The 23,023-nt window shown below is 48.0% G+C and overlaps 1 long non-coding RNA gene and 1 other non-coding gene across 2 annotated transcripts; one reads left to right on the forward strand and one right to left on the reverse strand.

The window, feature by feature from the left end:
- Positions 1–387: 387 nt before the first annotated feature.
- On the reverse strand, positions 388–22,288 carry LOC115638183. Its single transcript, XR_003997400.1, has 3 exons — positions 22,207–22,288; positions 7,409–7,414; positions 388–398 (listed from the first exon to the last, which is right to left on the reverse strand). It is a non-coding gene; the product is annotated as an uncharacterized LOC115638183 (long non-coding RNA).
- On the forward strand, positions 12,715–12,786 carry TRNAP-UGG. Its single transcript has one exon. It is a non-coding gene; the product is annotated as a tRNA-Pro (tRNA).
- Positions 22,289–23,023: the final 735 nt, after the last annotated feature.

The raw sequence follows: 23,023 nt of genomic DNA on the forward strand, positions 1-23,023 counted from the left end.
GAGGCCACAAGGTAGACCCTAAAAAGATTCAGTGGGTCTCACAGAAGGTCCGATATCTGGGCTTCCTGTTAACCCCAGAGGGAAGACAGATGGACCCAGCCCGCATAAAGACTATTCAAAACTGCCCTCTACCGAACACCAAGAAACAACTTCGAGGTTTCTTAGGATTAATTGGCTTCTGTCGCCCCTGGTTGCCGTCCTGCGGGGAGTTAAGCAAACCGCTCCACCGACTCACTGCTAACCTTGCTCCTGACACTTTGCAGGGGTTCCCGGACACTATTCAAGCCTTTCAGTTACTCAAGGACAGTGTGGCCTCCTCCATGTCTCTCTGCCCCCCCAATTACAGCAAACCCTTTCACCTTTTTGTCCACGAGAGGGGCGGAATTGCTAGTGGTGTCCTTACCCAGCTGAGCGGGCCCCACCATTTCCCACTTGCTTTTTACTCTCAGCAAATCGACCCTGTCGCTCAGGGAACCCCATCCTGCACCCGGACTCTGGCAGCAGCAGCCCTGCTGATCACAAAGGCAAAGAGCCTAACCCTGGGTCATTTTACCACGGTTTGGACCTCTCATGCCTTGTCAGCCCTTCTGCGTAGGGGCACAACCCAAGTCTTTTCGGCCCATCGCCAGCAACAGCTAGAGGCCGAACTCTTAGAAGACACTAACCTAATTTTTGAAAGGTGTGGACCCCTTAATCCAGCTACCTTGCTTCCTGACCTGCCAGTCCCCCAGGATCAGCACGACTGTGTGGAAGTAGTTTCCAGCATCTTACAAATAAGGGACAACCTGTTTGACGTGCCACTGGACAATCCCGATTGCATCCTCTTCTCGGACGGAAGCTCCTTCTATGTTGATGGCAAGCGTTTCACAGGTTATGCTGTCACCTCTGAATGGGACATTCAAGAGGCCGCCTCACTGCCAGGCAACTGGGGAGCCCAAGCCGCTGAACTCTATGCCCTGGCCCGAGCTTGCCAGTTGGCCGCTGGTAAGACCATTACCATTTTTACTGATAGCAAATATGCTTTTGGAGTTGTGCATTGTCATATCCACCTCTGGAAGTTTCGAGGTTTCCTGACAGCTGCCGGTAAACCCATTCAGCACCTCCCCCTCATCCACAAGCTTTTGGACGCCCTCCAAAAACCCTCTGTCCTGGCTGTAGTTCACTGCCGGGCCCATACTAAAGATAGTAGCCCCGTTACCCGTGGGAATGCCCTGGCTGACGCCTCCACCAAGAAGGCTGCCACCTTACCTTTAGCCATGCCCACATTGGCTATTGCAGCCTCCTCCTTTACTCCACCGCACCCCGTACCAGTACCCACTGCTGAACTACAATCGTGGGAGAGCCTCGGGGCCACTCTGGTCAAAGGGACCTGGCTTATGCCAGATGGCCGAGCTTGCCTCCCTCACTCCACATACCCCGTGGCAGTTCGCTGGCACCATGATAAAGGGGGTCACTACGGCACGCACGCCCTCGTGGACACCATCGCTCGCTTTTGGTATGCTCCAGGCATTCAACCCTATTGCCTATCAATAGTGAAAGCATGCAGCACATGTCAGCGTAATGGACCTGCTCCGCCTCTTAACAAAATTAAGGGTGGAAGACCTCCGCCTGCTGCTCCATTTCAACATCTTCAAATTGACTTTGCAGATATGCCAAAGGCTTTTGGGAAAAAGCACCTCCTTGTTTTGGTTTGCCCTCTGACTTCCTGGGTCGAAGCTTTTCCTACTGCTAATTGTACTGCTGCCACAGTGGCGAAGATTCTCCTTAGAGACATTGTACCCCGTTTTGGCATCCCTCTTGTGCTCGACTCAGATCGCGGACCTCACCTTACTGGTCATGTCCTTGGCCGTTTAGAACAAGGACTGGGCATTTCACACTCCTTTCATACACCCTACCACCCCCAGTCTAGCGGGAAAGTTGAGCGTATGAATAGGGAACTTAAGCTTACATTGGCTAAATACTGTCAGGAAACAGGATTAAAGTGGCCTCAGGTACTTCCTTTGGTCCTGTTTCACCTTCGTACTCGCCCAACCCGCGCATTGGGATTATCTCCCTTTGAACTGCTCTATGGACACCCCCCTTTCAAAGGCGGGGCGCTACCACGTGCTGATGTTTCACTATTGGGAGGGGATCATATGACCGCGTGTCAGTTTCTCTCCCTACAGGCTCGCCTCCGTACCCTTTGGAAAGCCTCGCAGTTTTCCCAGACCGTGCCGCTGGAGGAACAGATCCACCCGTTCCAACCAGGGGACTTCGTCTGGGCCAAAAAGTTCGTTCGTGACGACACCCTCCAGCCAATGTTTACTGGACCCCTCCAGGTTCTTTTGACAACCCAGACTGCAGTGTTCCTGGAAGGACACAAATCTTGGATCCACCACTCCCACGTCAAGCCAGCCGTAGTGGACCACAGTGACGGACCAGCAGCTCTTGTCACCACTGAGGACACTGCCTTCGACCAGTGGACCAGCTTACCTCTCTCAGACATTAGACTTAAATTGACTCGAAAAAAATGAGAGGACCCTTTATTCTGACAACTGTATGGTTTTTTTTATGCTTTTTTAGTTTATTTTCTGCTTATGAAGATAATGCTTTTATTAGATATTCCCACGAGGTTAAAACTCGTATTTTAGGAAATAGAAGTAATTGCTGGGTATGTACTCAATTTCCAGTAAATGCAGCACAGGGACTCCCCTTCACACCCATTCCACTAACCACTGCTAATATGACTTGGATGCCACCGACTAGAATAAAAGATCCAGTCCAACCCAATCTTACATGGGACAAAACAGGAGTGCCAATTAACAAATATCTCAGGGTAACCAATCAAACAGGATCACTGTGTTTTGTTAAAGGAAAAGGGTCAACTTTTCTGGGAACAAGTAAATGCAACATATATTTTAATGGCACCGCCTTTAGTAAAAATCTTGGCTTCAAGCCTTGCGCATCCCACTTATCCCATATGTGGATCCCTCACCCCGATCCAACCTTTTCAACTTTTTCATGGAGGGGCAGGTTTTCAGAGTCAGTTTTTAAAAAGCCCTGCTCAGATCTCAGGGGTGTCCAACTAATTGTTAAAGGATACACAATTGCCTTCTACAACTGCTCAAGCAGTACTACACTTCCCTTTGAGAACAACACTACCAAATTGTGCCTCTGCAGTTCACACAGCGACCCCTCTGCGTTACCAGGGGAACAGTGGTACAACGGGTGGTGGGTTACCTCCTACTTTGAGAAATGGAATACCCAAAACGCATTATATGGAACATACTGGGTGTGCGGGCCCAAAGCTTATTATTTTCTCTCCCCTGATTGGGCAGGGTCATGTTATTTGGCATGGCTAGCACCGCCTTCTCGCATCTCCCTCACTCCCCCTCATTTTCCCCACGTTCGTAACATCCGTGAAACTGACAGAGATATTAATCTCCGTGATGGTTTGTCCTGGCAGCGGTGGGCTGGTCACACTAGCTTGAAGGGTGCTATCATCCGTCTACAGGGACTATTAGAATCTTTGACCAATGAAACTGCAACCCTATTTGAAAATCAGGCTGGGGAAATGTCCCAGCTGCGCCAGTTCGCTTTGCAAAACAGAATGGCTTTAGACATAATGTTAGCAGCCCAGGGAGGAACTTGCGCCCTCATAAATGAAGAATGCTGTGTTTTTGTAAATGACACCTACTCTGACACTTTTCAACGTACCAAACACCTAAGGGAAATGGCTAAAAACTACTCCTCTGGCCAGCCACCTTATGATTGGTGGGGAGCCTTATGGAATTGGCTGCCCGGATTTGGGTGGGTTAAAAAACTCTTGGTGGGTGTTGTTGGGGCCATAGTAGTCCTTATAATACTGTGTTGCTGTATTCAGTGTGTCCCCTCCCTCATAAACTCATGTAAATCAGTTTATTCTTTTCCCACTTCAGCTAAAAGCCTTACTCTCTTCGAATTGGCCCAGGCTGAAATTGCCAAGCGGCCCTTGAGATCTTAAAATAGGGTGTAGCTTTTTGATTAATAGTTATCCCAAAGCTACAAATGGAGGAATGTTGGGTCTAAACTTTTGGTGAACTTTGGGGAGCCAAAACACACCCAGACTGGCTGTCTCTGGATAATCCTTCCTGAACCCTTTTGAACAAAACACTGACCTGCAAACTACTCATGACACCCCCTTTCTCAAGTAGCCATTAGCCTTTATCTCTATGCATTTACTTGTTAACTTGCTTTTCCTGTAAAATCTTGATTGATTATGCATGACCATTATCTTTTGTTAATCACTTTGTTTACTTCTGTGTATAAATATTGATGCTCACCCCTAATAAAGGGGCCACACTTAATCTAAAGCTTTTAGAGCTAAGGATAGTGTGAGCCCGTTGATCAACGCATTGGTGTCTGGTCTCTGACAGAATTGTGTGCCCCATACCAACTCTGCACGAACTCGGGTGCTGGAGAGGTGAGTGAGGACTTGCTTTATTTACCTAACAGGACCATTATGATCATCTAGTCTGACCTCCTGCACAACGCAGGCCACAGAATCTCACCCACCCACTCCTGTATCAAACTCCTGACCTATATCTGAGTTACTGAAGTCCTCAAATCATGGTTTAAAGACCTCAAGCTGCAGAGAATCCTCCAGCAAGTGACCTGTGCCCCACGCTGCAGAGGAAGGCGAAAAACCTCCAGGGCCTCTGCCAATCTGCCCTGGAGGAAAATTCCTTCCCAACCCCAAATATTGCAATCAGTTAAACCCTGAGCATGTGGGCAAGAGTCACCAGCCAGCACCCAGGAAAGAATTTTTTGTAGTAACTCAGATCCCATCCCATCTAACATCCCATCACAGACCATTGGGCATATTTAGTTGCTAATAATCAAAGATAATTAATTGCCAGAATTAGACTATTCCATCATACCATCCCCTCCATAAATTTATCAAGCTTAGTCTTGAAGCCAGATATGTCTTTTGCCCCCACTACTCCCCTTGGAAGGCTGTTTCAGAACTTCACTCCTCTGATGGTTAGAAAACTTTGTTTAATTTCTAGTCTAAACTTCCTAGTGTCCAGTGTATATCATTTGTTCTTGTGTCTACATTGGTACTGAGCTTAAATAATTCTGTCTCCCTGATATTTATCCCTCTGATATATTTATAAAGAGCAATCATATCTCCCTTCAGCCTTCTTTTGGTTAGGCTAAACAAGCCAAGCTCTTTCAATCTCTTTTCATATGACAGGTTTTCCATTCCTCGGATCATCCTAGTAGCCCTTCTTTGTACCTGTTCCAGTATGAATCCATCGTTCTTAAACATGGGAGACCAAAACTGCACAAAGTATTCCAGATGAGATCTCACCAGTGCCTTGTATAATGGTACTAGCACCTCCTTATCTCTACTGGAAATACCTCGCCTGATGCATCCTAAAACCACATTAGCCTTTTTAATGGCCATATCACATTGGCAGCTCATAGTCATCCTGTGATCAACCAATACTCCAAGGCCCTTCTCCTCCTCTGTTACTTCCAACTGATGTATCCCCAATTTATAACCAAAATTCTTGTTATTAATCCCTAAATGCATGACCTTGCACTTTTCACTATTAAATTTCATCCTGTTACTATTACTCCCATTTACAAAGTCATCTAGATCATCCTGTATGATATCCCGGTCCTTCTCTGTGTTAGCAATACCTCCCAGCTTTGTGTCATCCGCAAACTTTATTAGCACATTCCCATTTTTTGTGCCAAGGTCAGTATTAAAAAGATTAAATAAGATTGGTCCCAAAACTGATCCCTGAATAAATCCACTAATAACCCCCTTCCAGCCTGACAGTTCACCTTTCAGTATGACCGGTTGTAGTCTCCCCTTTAACCAGTTCCTTATCCACCTTTCAATTTTCATATTGATCCCCATCTTTTCCAATTTAACTAATAGTTCTCCAAGTGGAACCGTATCAAATGCCTTACTGAAATTGAGGTAAATTAGATCCACTGCATTTCCTTTGTCTAAAAAATCTGTTACCTTCTCAAAGAAGGAGATCAGGTTGGTTTAGCACGATCTACCTTTTGTAAAACCAGGTTGTATTTTGTCCCAATTACCATTGACCTCAATGTCCTTAACTACTTTCTCCTTCAAATTTTTTTCCAAGACCTTGCATACTACAGATGTCAAACTAAAAGTCCTATAGTTACTCAGATCACCCTTTTCCCATTTCTTAAAAATAGGAACTAGTTAGCAAATCTCCAGCCGTATGGTACAACCCCTGAGTTTACTGATTAATTAAAAATTCCTGCCAATGGGCTTGTAATTTCATGTGCCAGTTCCTTTAATATTCTTGGATGAAGATTATTTGGGCCATCTGATTTCGTCCCATTAAGCTGTTTGAGTTTAGCTTCTACCTCGGATGTGGTAATATCTACCTCCATATCCTCATTCCCATTTGTCATCCTACCATTATCCCTAAGCTCCTCATTAGCCTCATTAAAGACTGAGGCAAAGTATTTGTTTAGATATTGTTTTCTTCTTATTTATATGGCTATAGGACCTTTAAGTATTGGTTTTAATTCCCTTTGCAAGGTCCAACTCTACATGGCTTTTGGCCTTTCTCACTTTATCCCTACATGTTCTGACCTCAATAAGGTAGCTTTCCTTGCTAATCCTGCCCATCTTCCACTCCTTGTAGGCTTTCTGCTTTTTCTTAATCACCTCTCTGAGATTCTTGCTCATCCAGCTTAGTCTACAACTCCTGCTTATGAATTTTTCCCCCTTTCTTGGGATGCAGGCTTCTGATAGTTTCTACAACTTTGACTTGAAGTAATTCCAGGCCTCTTCCACCTTTAGATCTACAAGTTCTTCAGTCCAATCCACTTCCCTAACTAATTTCCTTAATTCTTTAAAGTTAGCCCTTTTGAAATCAAAAACCCTAGTCCCAGATCTATTTTTGTTTATTGTTCCATCTAGTTTGAACTGAATTAGCTTGTGATCACTTGAATCAAGGTTGTCCCCTACAACCATTTCTTCTATGAGGTCCTCACTACTCACCAAATACCAAATCTAAAATGGCATCTCCTCTTGTTAATTCTTCAACTACTTGGTGAAGGAATCCGTCAGCTATCGCATCCAGGAAAATCTGAGCCCTATTATTATTACTAGCAGTTGTTTTCCAGTCTATATCTGGGAAGTAAAAGTCTCCCATGATCACACAATTCCCATTAGTATTTACTTCATTAAAAACATTAACGAGGTCTCTATCCACATCCAGATCAGATCCTGGTGGTCTGTAGCACACCCCAAGCACTGTCTCAGGGGAGGCTCTAGTAGCTTTCTTTCCCAATGTGATTTCTGCCCAGACAGACTCTGTCTTTTCCATTCCATCACTTCTTATTTCTTTACAGTCAACCTCATCATTGATAAACAGTGCTACTCCACCACCTTTGCCTTTATTTCTCTCTTTCCTAAACAGCGCATAGCCTTCAATACCTGTACTCCAGTCATGACTCCTATTCCACCATGTTTCCGTTATCCCTATGATATCCAGTTTCACTTCCTGAACCAGTAGCTCTAGTTCCTCCATTTTGTTACCCAGGCTCCTAAGTTGTGTCTCGCCAGAGGCAGCATCGTTACAGATGGATAGAGGTCTGTATTTGGATAGACAGATGTGAGTGTGTGGGGACAGATAGATGACTGTGTGTAGATAGACAGATGTGAGTATGTGGGGACAGATAGATGACTGTGTGTAGATAGACAGATGGGAGTGTATGGGGACAGATAGATGACTGTGTGTAGATAGACAGATGGGAGTGTATGGGGACAGATAGATGACTGTGTGTAGATAGACAGATGGGAGTGTATGGGGACAGATAGATGACTGTGTGTAGACAGACAGATGCGAGTGTATGGGGATGGATGGATGGTTGTGTGTAGATAGACAGATGGGAGTGTATGGGGATGGATAAACGGTTGTGTGTAGATAGATGGGAGTGTATAGGGACAGATAGACAGCTGTATGGAGATAGACTGATGGGAGTGTATGCGGATGGATAGACGGCTGTGTGTAGATAGATAGGAGTCTATGGGGACGGATAGATGGTTGTGTGTAGATAGATGGGAGTGTATGGGGACGGATAGATGGTTGTGTGTAGATAGATGGGAGTGTATGGGGGCGGATAGACAGCTGTGTGTAGATAGACAGATGGAAGTCTTTGGGGACGGATAAATGGCTGTGTGTAGATAGATGGGAGTCTTTTGGGACGAATAGATGGCTGTGTGTAGATAGATGGAGTGTATGGGGACAGACAGACGGCTGTGTGTAGACAGACATGGGAGTGTATGGGGACAGACAGATGGCTGTGTGTAGATAGACAGATGGGAGTGCATGGGGACGGTTAGATGGCTGTGTGTAGATAGATAGGAGTCTATGGGGACAGACAGATGGCTTTGTGTAGATAGACAAATGGGAGTGTATGGGGATAGTTTCCATTAACCTTCAATTTTTAACGGAAAAAAAATTCAGTTTTTCTCAAAAAAAAAATCAGTTTTTCAAAAAACAGAAACATTTTCCTGACAAAGTTTAATTTTCACCTCCTGAACCAAAAGGGACAAACCTGGCTTCGGGGATGGGAGTGGGGCAGCTTCTATCAATGACATTCTGAAAAAATTATCATACATTTATTTTGCACCACCGAAAAACATTTGCCAGACTATTCTTTGGTCAGAAGGATTATCCTCTGTTCCCAAGCTGCAGGCGATGTTGCAGACAAACCCCAGACGTTTCAAGAACAATATAAAGAAATTTGGTTTAAAAAAAAATCCTTTTACATTTAGACAAACTTTGGCTCTTTCTAAATTCTTGATATGTGAGAAAGGAACTGTACCCGCTTTTACCAGACAGATGATGCCAAGTCCGCTTCTCCCCAAAACAAGATGCATACCCTTAAATCTACCAATCACAGAGCTGGCACTTACTGTGCTATTCATTTCTAGCCACTGTGCACCCGTGGCCATCTCTGCAGCTGGTGTTTTTGCTCTACCCGTGGCTGGAAATATGTTATCCCCTCAGCAAGCTGCAGCTAAATTCTTCACCAAGGCAGTAATTGGAAAGTACAGTGCAAAATGTTACATCAGGGAATAAAAACATCTTTCCCATTTAAGTGTTTGTTACTCAGCAATTCAGGAGATGGGAAAACCTGAAATCCAGCGTCCTGTGGCTAATGCAAAATTTCCCTTAATTAATGAACATGGCTATGTTTCATGGAGGACTAATCTCTATCTGGAAACAGAGAGCTTGAAGAGAAGGTGACAAGACTAGAGAGATGTCACTAGGATTAAACAGGGTGGGACTGTAAAAGGAGGTGAATGAGAGTGGCTGTGATAAAGGTTAGAAATGAATGAATCAGAGAGGATTGAAGGGGCCATCCACGAGTATCACCAGAACAAAGGGTCATGGAAAGTGTGAAACAAAATGGAATGGACACAGGACAGGAACACAGAACCTTTTATGTCTAGAACTGCAATCTAGGCTCTAGCCCACACACTGGTAAATAGATATCTTGTCAATCAGTAGGGGGGAATGTGAGTTCTAGTCTCTCTGGTGACATGGGTTCAAATCCCCTTGCTGCTAAGTGCTTCTCTTCAGAAGCATTTCTCACATAGATGTGTAAAGACTACAATGGCTGCATTTAGAAGCACATTCATAAGAGAGTTAGACACCCAAAGGACAGTACTTTCTAGTGCACATTAGCACCCCATAGCTCCCTCTATCAGCCCCTTTATATCTGAGTGTAAAGCCACTGTAAGTGACCATGACAGGTGGGTTTGAACTGACATCCCCAAAGAGACAGGAACCCCACGCCAGCACCTCAGCCCCTCCTGGCCTTTGGGAAGTGCCTGCTCCCGATGGAGTGTTTACATTGCAGATTTAGCTATAAGAATTTATAGATTCAAAATCCCAAGTGGCAGAAGTTTGCTCCCAGCATTCAGGGCCCTCTGCTCTGGTCCCTTTTGCCTTCTCTAGGCAGTAATTCCTTTCCAGCCTCTGCCATGTCCCCTCCCATTCATCTCCTTTTACAGTCGCAGTGGGGAGAGGAGCCTCTCCTCCAGCCCCACCCCAGCCCAGCCCCAGAGCTGCCATGGCAGAAACAGGCACTGGGAGAGAGAGCTGGGGGGAGCCCTGGGCAGCCTGCACCTCAAAGCCCACACCCCAAGCCAGATCCCTCACCCCCCTGCACCCAACCCTCTCCCCTGAGCCCCCTCCCACACTCCACACCCCTCAGCCCCACCCCCGCCACACATCAACTCCATATTTGTGCACATAAGAAAATTCATTCCGCACATGGGTGGGAAAAATTAGAGGGATCACTGGACACAATGTGTTAGTCTCTCCCAAGACTCTTCTTTAGATAAACCCAAGCAAATTGCCCCCTTGTCTTCCAGCTGAGTTGCTGCATCTGGAGGTTGCTAGTCCTCTCTCCACATCGGTCCAGAAGTTGAAGGGTTTTAATAGAGAGTGGAATTATCCATTGGTATGACTTACCGAGGGTCATGGTGGATTCTCCAGGACACATGACAGGCAGGTTCGCCAGAGGGTCGCATCCTCCATAGCATGTGTTGACCGAGCTCTTTGCATCTCTGCATTCCCCACCCAGGACTTTCTCTTCCCCTATCCCCTGTATTTCAGGAACTCCCTGCTACTCCCTACAATCTCTTCGGTTCTCCTAGGCTGAAATCAGGGAGAGGAAATCCAGAGCTGGGGTGTAACTATGTTGATTCTGGCAGGACCCAACTTAGAGTGCCAATTCAGGACAAATTGCTTAAAACAGGGCAGTAACAGACCAAGGCTGGGGTTTTTCCACCTCTAAGGCAAACTAAACCAGCCAGACAAAGAGGACTTTGGTCTCACCCCACATGTTAACCACAAGTCACACAAGCAATTCCCTTAGATGCTCGTTTCCCAGTATCACCACCAATGCCACTCGTCATGGGGACAAATGGTTATGAAAACCAGTACTCTAGTAAAAGAAAAAAAGGTTCTCTCGATCCCAAAGGACCTAGCCCCAGACCCAGGTCAATATACAAATTAGATCTCTTCCCCCATTCCCTGTATTTCAGGAACTCCTGCTACTCCCTGCAATCTCTTACCTGCCTCCTCAGTTCTCCTGGGCCAAGATTGAGGAGAGGAAATCCAGAGCTGGGGCCTGGGCATTCATTAGTGTCAGAGGTCGTCCCAGGGAGGAGAGCCGCCTTTCTGCTCCCTCCGCTCATTAGCACCTCGATGCCCGAGTGGGAGCCCAGGATCCTTTGCCAGGGATGCCGAGGGGGGGGACAAGTGGGGCAATTTGTCCCAGGCCCTGGGCCCCAGAGGGGCCCCGTGAGCCCTGGCCAAGAATCCGTTCCCTGGCTACTCACCCGGTGGTGGTCTGGGTCTTCGGCGGCACTTCGGCGGCAGATCTTTCAGTGCTGCTGAAGACACGGAGTGAGTGAAAGACCTGACACCGCCGCTACTGACACCACAGACTCGGAGCAAGTGAAGGACCCGCCACCACCGCCACTGCCGCCGCAGACTCAGAGCACTGCCCGGTGAGTACAAGCGTCCTCTCTCCCGTTTTGCCCCAGGCCCCCTGAATCCTCTGGGAAGTCCTGCCCTTTGCGCCAGGTGCTGTACAAACACAGATCAGAAAAGTGGGTCCCTGCCCCACGGAACTTGTAATGAAAACATAAGAGAAGAGCTGAGAGGTGGAAAGAGATGGGGCAGGACAAGGGAACGCCCAGACGATGTTAGTACCCAAGACGGGCGTTGGCCTCAGCAGTCAAACTGCTGTGCTGATTTTTGGGGGCCTCTGGCAAAGGTGAGTTGTGAAGCGGTATCCGAAGGAGGGCGAAGAGACGGTTTTGTCGCTGTGCCCAGGGAGCGCAGCCCTGGTGGGAGAGGAGGTGCGGGAGAAAGCAGGAAGGGGCCTGTTTGAAAAGGGGGCCAGCAGAGGAAGGTGGCCAGTGACAGGGAGTGAGAGGAGACAGGTTGGCCGGGAAGGGCCTTGGAGGTGGAGCCAGGCAGCTGATGGCTGATATGCCCCTGATAAACCCAAGGGGTTGGCTGTTGGCGGAAATGAAAACTCGTCAATTAAAACGGTATGGGAGGAAAAGGAAAGGAAGGAATGGAAGTAGGTGCTGGGAAGCGTGCAGAGGAAAATGACGGACTAGCCGGGGTCAAAGGCGACTGACGGAGCCCTCCAATCTGATCACACACAAATCACCGGGTGACCAGCGGGTACCAAGTCCAGCCCAGGCTCAAAGGCCAGTGGGTGATAAAATGATTAACTGAGGCTGAGGGTACAAATCCCACAGCCGTTGGGAGTCCGCAGGTCACCCCAGCGACAGGGGAACATGGTGTAATTCAGCATTTATGGAACAATCTCGCTTGGAAGAATGATTGGCAAGAAGCCAGCCCTGGATGGAGGCAGGGAAATCCACCACAGCCTTAGTACACCTGGCGCACCATCCCGAGCAGAACCCTGTGGGTAACTAGAGACAAGAACAAGCCTTTTGATGGCCTGAGGCTAAGGTATCAGCTTGAGTAACATCCAATGGCTAGGAGTTATGTGGGCTAATGCTAACCCTGGAGACTCCCATGAGGGGTGGAGCCTGCTGGGCAAAGGAAGGCAGCTATTGAAGAAGCAGAGATGCTGGAGGGCAGAATTACACATCTCAGCTCAGAGAGGAAACCACAACAAACCTTTTCATCTGGCTCGTTGGTCTAGGGGTATGATTCTCGCTTTGGGTGCGAGAGGTCCCGGGTTCAAATCCCGGACGAGCCCAGTGTTTGTGCTTTTGCAAATGACCTTAGGAAAGCAGATAGAGCTGGGGCGAGGGGCAGCCAGGGGTAGGTGGGCTAATGAGCTGCACTGGGGCCTATAACTGAGTGGTGCTGGGCAGCCTGGGGGTGGGTTAGAAAGCCCTGCTGTGTTTGTGACTATATTGGGTGCCTAACTCCCATAGGCTCCTTTGAAAATGACTCTGAACCTTGAAATCCGTCCTCTGTACACACTAGTCTGTGAAATCCCTCTGTGGCTCTGAGGGGCCCTGGGGATCTCCAGATCCAGCAGTTCTCTGCCTTCACTGCGTTATCCTCAGCACACAGAGTCTGCCTGAGCAGACCCACGTCAGGTGCCCTCCCTGCAGAGGCCTGGATGGCACCAGAAAATTGTTTAACTACATCGCACAGGGGTGTGAAAGATCCACACCTCTGAGTAGCCTGGTTAAGCCGACCCATGTGCCTGTGGAGACAGTGTTGGGTCATCACAGCTGTGCAGCTGCAGCACTGCAGTGTAGATGCACCTCAACCTAGCAGCCGCTTCTTGGGGAGATGGTTAATCATGCTGCTGGGAGAACCACTCTGGGTAACATAGGTGCGCAGGGCTGGTGCAACCATTTAGGCAAAGTAGGCGGCCGCCTAGGGCGCCTAGTGGTTGGGGGTGCCTAAAAGTCCCCTCAGGCGAGGAGGTGGAGGTGAGCTGGGTGGGGGGGCACGCGGGGAGGGCTGCTCATAGTAACGGGGGTGGGGGCGCACAGGGGAACAGCTCCCCGCCCCAGCTCACCTCCGCTGAGCACACAGCCCAGCTCTAAGTCTCCTCCAATCAGCACCGCAAGCCTGGGTGGGGAGGAGAATTAGAGTCGCACCGCACCGGTGTGCTCAGTGGAGGAGGCAGAGCCAAGGTGAGCTGGGGCAGGCTACCCAGGCAGGGTTAGCTGCGGGGGGTGGGTGGGAGCAGGGAAGTCTCCCCAGGCAGGGTTAGCTGCGGGGGGTGGGTGGGAGCGGGGAAGTCTCCCCAGGCAGGGTTAGCTGCGGGGGGCGGGAGAAGGGGGCTATTCTTCCCAGACAGGGTTAGCTGCTAGGGGGAGGGGGAGGAGAGGGGTTAGCTCTCGTGGTGGGGGGGCTCCCCGGGTGGGTGGCTGAGTTAGCTGCCGTGGCGGGGGGGGTTAGCTGGGGAGGCGGTGCAGGGTGGAAGTTTCGCCTAGGGCGCGAAACTTCCTTGCACCGGCCCTGTAGGTGTGTCTACACTGCAGCGCTGCGGTTGCGCAGCTGTGACACTGTTGTGTTTTCAGGGTAGCCATGCCCACATACAATCACACGCACCCTATTCCATTGTTCATACAGAGGCCCCCAAAGGATATAAACTAGGGTCAATGATGGTTGTCACAATTCCATTAGCTTGGTCCAGCACATGGCTGGATGTTTTTAGAGCTGTCACAGGCCGTGGGTTCGTATTCCCCTTCCCTGCCTCCAGGGGCAAAAGGGGTCCTTTAAACTGGTGAATCCCTGGGAATTTTAACATTCACAATGAACACGGCAAATGAAAACCAAACCCAATTTTTCCAAATCACCAACTGGGGAGATACCCCAGTCTGGCTGATGGAATCATTGACTCGTGGCTCAGCTGACAAACAAGCACAAAGGCTGGAGCTGGGGCTAGCGGTTAATTTCTGTGCCTGGTTCATTCTCCCCCCGGAGGAGCCAGTCCCTTCACCAGGATCCTCCAAGCAAAGGAACTTACCTTTGAAATAGATGAAAACTGTTTACTTCAAATGCTACGGGAAGAAACTGAAACTGAATGAAAACAAACACGATGATGTGAACTACAAAGAAGGAAGATGGTGACTCCGTGGTATAAATTAAGGTAACTAAAGGAGCCATACGATCTGTTGATTACACAAAAGCAACCGTAGGCATCTCAATTCCAGCGCAGTATCAAAGGTTAATGGATGATAAAATGGTTAATTATGTGTAAAGGTTCAAACGGAGCCAGGGTAAGTCCGCAGCTTGCCCCCATGACAGGCAAATGTTGTTCAATTTGCCATTTATGGAACAACCTCACCCTGCAGAGAGACTAGCAAGAAGCAACCCCTGGATGGAAGCATGGAAACCCTCCACAGATGATGCACCACCCTGAAAAAGCCAAGCAGACAGGTGTGGGTCCTAGAGATGAGAAGGGGCCTTTTGACAGACTCAGTAACATCCTGGGTCAGGGAGTTCCATGGACTGATGCTAATGCCAGAGATGCCCATGAGAGGCAGAGCCTGCAGAGCAGAGGCAGTTATTAAAGAGGCAAAGATGCCTGAGTAGAGTGGGAGCTCAGAGAAGCCCCTATTCATTCTTTCCCTATCTGGCTAGTTGGTCTAGGAGTATGATTCTCATGTTGGGTGCTGGGGTCCTGCATTCAAATCCTGGACAAGCCCAGAGATTTTGACTTTGCAAATTAACTTTACAAAACAGCTGGAAAGAAGAACATTCACACCTGTTTTCAAAAGAGCCTAAGGGAGTTAGGCACCCCATATAGTCACCAACACAGTAGAGCTTTCTAACCCATCCATAGCCACTCCAGCAGGCCTCAGTTCTGGGCCTCCATCATTCTCTTTCCTCCATTTTCTGAACTGTGCCCACCCACTGTCTCTCTCTCCCTCCCTCTGGTTACTTTCTATAAGTCATTTGTAAAACCCCAACAACTGGGTTCATCCAGGGTCTGAACCCAGGACTTCTTCTGCCAAAAGCAAGACTCATATCGCTAGACCAACAAGCCACGTACCAACACCCCTGCACCTTCTCTAAGCCAGGATGGCTCAGTTTGCCCTCAGGCACCTTTAATAGCTGCATCCGCCCTGCAGGCTCCACCTCTCCTGGGTGTCTTTGCTGTTGGCATTAGCCCATGGAACTCCCAGCCACTAGCTGTTACTCAGGCTGACACCTCAGCCCCAGGCTGCCAAATGGCGTATTCCTGTCTCTAGTTACCCATAGGGTCCTGCTCAGCTCTGTCAGGATGGGACTTGAGCTGTACTCAGGCAGTGGAAGGTTTCCCTGCCTCCGTCCAGGGCTGGCTTCTTTCCAGTCATTCTTCAAAGCAAGATTATTTCACAAGTGCTAATTGAACCAGATCCTCCTGTTAGCAGGGTGACCTCCTGCCTTACACTGGCTGTATGATTTGTTTCTTTAGCCCTAGGTAATAATTTTATTAACATTAACCTTTGTTACTAGGCTAGAATTGATACTCAGTGTTCAGACGGTTACTTTTGTGTAATCAACAGATCGTATCACTCTGTTAGTTACCTTGTATTACAGGTTGCAATCCATCCCTTTCCTCTCTATAGTTTACATTATCATATTTTCTTTCCTTCATTTTCATTTTCTTCCATTATCATTTCAATCAAAGATTTTGATTTATTTCAAAACTAAATTCCTTTGGTTGCTTGGAATCCCCAAGTGTGGGGCCTAGAATCTCTGGGAACAGAACCAGCTTGTGATAAATGAAAGGTTTTGTGCCAGTTAGGTGGCAAAGTTTGCAGATGATACTAAACTGCTCAAGATAGTTAAGACCAAAGCAGACTGTGAAGAACTTCAAAAAGATCTCACAAAACTAAGTGATTGGGAAACAAAATGGCAAATGAAATTTAATGTGGATAAATGTAAAGTTATGCACATTGGAAAAAATAACTCCAACTATACATACAATATGATGGGAGCTAATTTAGCTACAACTAATCAAGAAAGAGATCTTGGAGTCATCATGGGTAGTTCTCTAAAGACGTCCATGCAGTGTGTAGTGGCGGTCAGAAAAGCAAACAGGATGTTAGGAATCATTAAAAAAGGGATAGAGAATAAGACGTAGAATATCTTATTGCCCTTATATAAATCCATGGTACGCCCACATCTTGATATCTGCATACAGATGTGGTCTCCTCATCTCAAAAAAGATATACTGGCATTAGAAAAGGTTCAGAGAAGGGCAACTAAAATGATTGGGGTTTGGAATAGGTCCCATATGAGGAGAGATTAAAGATGCTAGAACTTTTCAGCTTGGAAAAGAGGAGACTAAGGGGGGATATGACAGAGGTCTATAAAATCATGAGTGGTGTGGAGAAAGTGAATAAGAAAAAGTTATGTACTTGTTCCCATAATGTAAGAACTAGGGGCCACCAAAGGAAATTAATGGGCAACAGGTTTAAAACAAATAAAAGGAAGTTCTTCTTCTCACAGCACATAGTCAACCTTTGGAACTCCTTGCCTGAGGAGGTTGTGAAGACCAGGACTAGAACAAGGTTTAAAGGAAAACTAGATACATTCATGGAGGTTAAGTCCATTAATGGCTATTAGCCAGGATGGGTAAGGAATGGTATCCCTAACCTCTGTTTGTCAGAGGGTAGAGATGGATGGCAGGAGAGAGATCACTTGATCATTACCTGTTAGGTTCACTCTCTCTGGGGCACCTGGCATTGACCACTGTCAGTAGACAGGGTACTGGGCTGGATGGACCTTTGGTCTGACCCAATATGGCCATTCTTATGTTCTTAATATGCCAGCCAAACCCTACAGGACTAAGACAGTTACTGAATTTAGTTTAATCCCTTCGGGGTCCAGAGTATTGCAAATGAAATTGTGCATGTCTGCTGGTGGAATTGCATGTAACTCCTCCTGGCGACTGACTAGTGCAATCTGTGGATTGCAGTAGGAACTTGAAAGGGCTTCAGAGGACAATGAGTGCAAAGTGGATTTCCAAAAAAAGCACCTGCGAGAAGGAAATGCACATTCTCTGCAGCCTTTTGAAGCTATGCCCTGGAGAGAGAGACCCATTGTCTACTAGCGACCTGCTCCTGGAAACTCCCGATCGAAGATTCCTGAACTGTACAAAGGACTGACTAGACTTTTCATGAGTGGGCTACTTCTGCGCTGAGGCTGCTCTGAACTTGTCAGCACAAAAGAGACCCCTTTGGGGCGTTTGAAGGAGTCACTAGAGGAAAAGTTGGAGACACCTGGGGTGACTTCCGTGAGGTTATTAGCACATGTCTTGGGTCTTCTGTTGTTTCTGATATGTTTTCTCTGGACTGCTTTTACCTCGGGGATGGAATAGGCTTGCCTGGGAAGCGCTGAGTAGTAAGTCGTAATTGTTGGCAAAGACTGTGTTAGCGTCAGAAGAGAAGGCCGGCAGACCTGTTTAGGCAGGCTGTCTTCTGCTGAGAATAACAGTGAACTATTTAGCCTGCAAATACCTTGATCCACCCAATCGCCTGGGTTCAGGTTTGGTTCCCGGAGACAGGAAAGCCCTGATCATGCAACCTCTGGTTAGTGCCAGATTGTCATTAAAAAGCTGACAGTGTTATTTGTCACTAAGGAATAGTCTCTACCTACTGCCAGAGAGGGCTCAGAGAGAAGGCAACAGTGCTGCTGAGATGTCTGTAGGGATAGGATAAAAAAAAAGCTAGGACTGTAAAGCAAGACAATTGAAAGAGGATGTGACATGAAAGACAGGAGATCGATTGAGACCTTCCATTTTTAACACAAGAACAAGAGGACATCAAACCAGCATGTCAAATCTAAGCCAGGCAGGATTTGAATCCGTAACAGAGCTAGAAGCTGGGCCATCAACCAGAGAACAGTTCACCTCTACAGCGGGTTGTGTGCTGCCACGTACCCTTCTTGGGAGGGATTTCACCAGTGCTTAATTTGTAATGAAAGAAGTGCAGGAGCTCAAACCATTTTTTTTTCCTTTTATAACTGATGTGCCAGGCCCAGAAGTGCTGGGGCTCTGAACTGCCAGGCCCAGGGGTACTGGGTCTCTGAACTGCCAGGCCCAGAGGAGCTGGGCTCTCTCTAGATCTCTTTATCCCACCTTCACAATTGTGCTCACCCACCCTGTTTGCACCTTGTTCCAGATCGAGCTACTGCCTAAAGGCAATTTGCAAAACTAGCACTGCTGGGCTCATCTGGGAGTGGACCCCACACCTCTCACACTCACTGTGAGTCTCAGGCCACTAGCCCCTGACAGCAGGCATTGTGTTGTCTCTGAGCAGGGTTGTGTCACTCTGCACTCTGACATCTTTGGCTCTTTTATAGCTTCCTCCGCCCTGCAGGCTCCACCTCTCCTGGGTGTCTTTGCTGTTGGCATCAGCCCACGGAACTCCCTGCCAGAGGATGTTGCTCAGGCTGACAGCTCAGCCTCAATGTGTCAAACGGCTCTGTCCCATCTCTGGTTACCCACAGCATGTGGCTCGGCTCCATCAGGATGGCTTCTGCACTGTACTAAGGCTGTGGAGAGTTTCCCTGCCTCCGTCCAGGGCTGGCTTCTTTTCAAATGTTCTTCCAAGGGATTTTGTTTCATAAATGGCAAATTGAGCAACACTGTCCTGGTGTTGAGCCACCTGTGGCCTTAGAGTGACTTTGTATTCCTGTTTCTTTAGACATAGTTAATCGTTTTATTGTACATTCGCCTTTGATACTGGGCTGGACTCAATACTTGATGTTAGGATGGCTACTTCTGTGTAATCAGAGCCCCAGCCCACCTCCTTTGGGCTAGTGCAGGCTTTTTATTAAAGACTTAATAGTGTTATTTTTCATGCAGGAATAATCTGTAACTACCAGCAGAAAGGGCTCCGAGACAAGGCACAGGATGGGAGAGATGTGTATGAAGGGAAGTGGAAAAGGCTGGGATGTGAAAGGAGACAAATGAGAGAGGATGTGCTAGAACAGCGGGCCCCAAACTTTTGGGGGTTGTGCCCATCGTACCTTTGTCTGCAGCTCCCACTCTGCGATGGCTCAGGGGGCGGGGGCAGTGATAAGGGGACCGAGGCTGGGGCCTCAACTAGGAGTGATTCTGGGGTGGGAAGTAGGGCTGCAGCCAGGGGCCAAGACTGGGGGTGGCGGCAGGAGTGGAGCTGGGCTTATGCTGGGGACGGGGCCAAGTGTTGGGCTGGGAGCTAGGGACAGAGCTGGGGGCAGGACTGGACCAGAGCTGGGGGTGGGAGGGTCCAGCTGGCTGTGCCTTTAGAAGTGTGGGTTCAAATCCCACTTCTGCCAATTGCCTCCTGTGCCAGGGGTTTCAGACACTTTGGTGTAAAGAGAAGGGGTGACTGATTTAGACAGTTGTTTTCAAGCCAACTGTAGAGCGTTAGGCACTCAGTCTCATCACCAATTAAAGCAGAACTTTCTAACCTACCCTCAACCTTTCCAGAGCTCTTTATCCCGTCTTAACAACTGTTGTGGCCCAAGCAGGTCTGCTCCTCTTCCCAAACGTAGCCTCCTTGCAAAACAGGCCTGAGCCAGGATTGGGACCCTGACTCTCTTAACACCCAAAGTGGCATCATTCCCCAGGCCAACAAGCCAGCTGGCTAAGCCACCTACACTAGGGGTACTCAACAGGCATGTCACAGGCCAGATCCAGCCTGCCAGATGCTTTTGAACAAACCCCAAAATCTTTTTATGTATTTATTATTATTATTGTTATTGTTGTATTATTTTCTCTGGAGTCTGGACCTTGACTAGACCTTGACCAAGCAAGCTGGATCTTGACAAAACATAGTTGACTACCCCTGTAAATCTACACAGTCCCTGATGCATCACTCCACAGTCATGTCTCTTTGACCTCTGTTGTGATCACAGGGCATACAAAGTGTACCCCTGTTGAGAGTTCAAATGTAAAGAGTCTGGGAAAGTGCGTGAGATGTTACAACCACCATGAAAAACAGGCCAAGGCATTAATGATGCTGAATGCTGTAACAAGTGCAAGAGACCCACGCGAAGAAGCTGGATTCATCCAAGCAAAAAGGCCCCATGGATATAATTTGAGGATTGCTGAAATCATGCGTGGTGGAACACAGAAGATGTGGAACTAGAAATGAATAGACCAAAATTGGTTTGACTAATTCGGGGACACAACAATGAGCAGGGTGAAGTATGCTGCCCATGTGTCCCCTTTTTGGGTTTTTTTAAAAAGAGGCTTTGACAAAACACACGATCAGTTCAGGCCTTGCCTCTTGTCCCCTGGCCCAGCTCGTCTCGCTTCATCTTCCCTACCCTGCCAGCAGTGAAGCTCAGCTGTCGTCCTGAGAGGGGAACGCCCAGGCTTGCTCTTGGCTAAGGAGCATTGTTTTTCATCTGTGAAAGCTGAAAGTCATCGCCTGGTCATGCCAACTGATTTGTGTGTGGACAGAAAGGGGGCAGCATGACTCAAACCTGAATCAGCGCCCGGGATTAGTGTAGACCTGCCAAAGGACTGTCAGCTGGCTGTGAAACTCCACACCTGAGTTGTTAAGTGTTACCTGAATTCCCCAAAAAACAACCCAGGGTCACACTGTATTAGCTTTATTACAGTGCCGCTGTTGGGTCAGATAGAAAAGAGATGGGGCTTATTCATACACGCACATGCGTTCACTGCATGCATACCCTCATGCACCCACACACTTACACAGGTGGAGAGTTACTGGAGACAGCATGGAGGCCGAGAAGCCGAAGCTTGGTAGATCTGGGGTGTCTGTCTGCGGTCACGAATCCAGGCTGCTGAGAGGGTGAAGAAGCAGGGGCTTGTGTGCATGCCTTCTTCCTCTTATTTTGGAACTGGGCGGCTCCTGTCACGTACACTGAGTTTCCTTTCTGTGTCCATCACTGAGAAGCATTCCCAGACCAGTTCCTTTCATGCATACCAGGTTCTTCTTTACTTTACAGCACTTCATGACTGCCTTCTCAGGGCAGATTGTATCAGATACACCTGGCTCCTCGCTCCTCTCTCCTTGCAGTTCCTCTCTGCCCAGTCCCCCCCCCCCCACACACACACTCCCTTGTTCACAGTCCTTCGTTCACACTCTCTCTGAGAGATGGGACATTACAAAGCTTGGAAGTTCATACAAGTGGTAACTTGAAAAGGTTACAGAGCTTGCAAAGGTTACAAAACTTTAAAGGCTATGCTAACAATCACTGAATTTACAAAGTCTGCAGAAAGGTTGCAGAACTCGATACAAGTTACAGATCTTACAGTCGCATTTGAGTGGAGGCTTTACATAACATTTCCTGCCCCTTGGTCACCTCAAATTGTGGTGACCATCCAAAGGGGGACAGCGGGCTTCCACTCATCCATGCCAGTGCTTCAACTGCTGGAACAATTCCGGATTCTCATTACACGTAGCATGTCCGCAGTAACAGAAATACATATCCAAATATTGACTGGAGGATGTAACAATGAGTGTCAAACAGTCCTTCTCATGTACAACATTTAGATGAAAATCACAACATTTGGTGGGAAGGTAAAAAATTGGTAAAGGGAGTAGTTATCCCCGGCTTTTGGATGGAGGTGACCACCATGGGGATAGGTATGTGAGTGACAATTTGGCAGGAGACGGAGGGGTAAGGAGAGGGCGGGGTCTACAAGACAAACATAAAACATGAAACACAGAACACAGAACATGAGACAACATAGAACATGCAACACAGAACACAGACTTTGTCACGACGCTATAAGCATGGTATTTTTATAACTCTTCAGCTGGTACCAGTTCTCCTGAAGTTCTGGTTCAGAAGCTGAAAGATAGAAGCTTCGAAACAAATTAGCACAGTGTTCCCTCTGCGACAGACCCTGCTCTTTCGAGTTATCTGTGGTGTAACCATTTTCCCTCCGGGGTTCCATAGCCCATCAGAGAGGGTCAAGGTATCTAGGGTGCTTGTCATGGCCTGGTGGGCTAACGTGGGGGAACTGTGAAAACTCTGGGCTACGCGGGTAAAGCAATACTGTACTCCATCCACGTGGAACGCGAATCGGTCCTGCGATCGGGATAGCAAAGAAACAGTTAAACAAGTCCAGTACAGAAAATCTTTTAGCTTTGCAGCTGATTTGTGTGTGGACAGAAAGGGGCAGCGTGACTCAAACCTGAATCAGCACCTGGGATTAGCAGGGACACCCAGAGGATTCAGGAAGCATGGGGTCTTCGGTGGCGAGGGGCCTGGGGCGGAGCGGAAGAACGGAAGGACTCCACTCCAGGGGCCCCAAAAAACTCTCATGGGGGCCCCTGCAGGGCTCGGAGCCTGGGATAAATTGCCCCACTTGCCCCCCACCCCGGGCGGCCCTGGGGATTAGTGTAGACATACCAAAGGACTGTCAGCTGGCTGTGAAGCTCCACACCTGAGTTGTTAAGTACCTACTGTGCTCTAGGCATGGCTGAATGACACCTACTAGCAGCAATTAACCATAGTCTCCTGTCCACAAACTTTAGGTAAACTCTGTGCATTGAGTTTTCACCTCT

The sequence above is a fragment of the Gopherus evgoodei genome, chromosome 21 (assembly GCF_007399415.2).
Source record: "Gopherus evgoodei ecotype Sinaloan lineage chromosome 21, rGopEvg1_v1.p, whole genome shotgun sequence".
NCBI lineage: Eukaryota > Metazoa > Chordata > Testudines > Testudinidae > Gopherus > Gopherus evgoodei.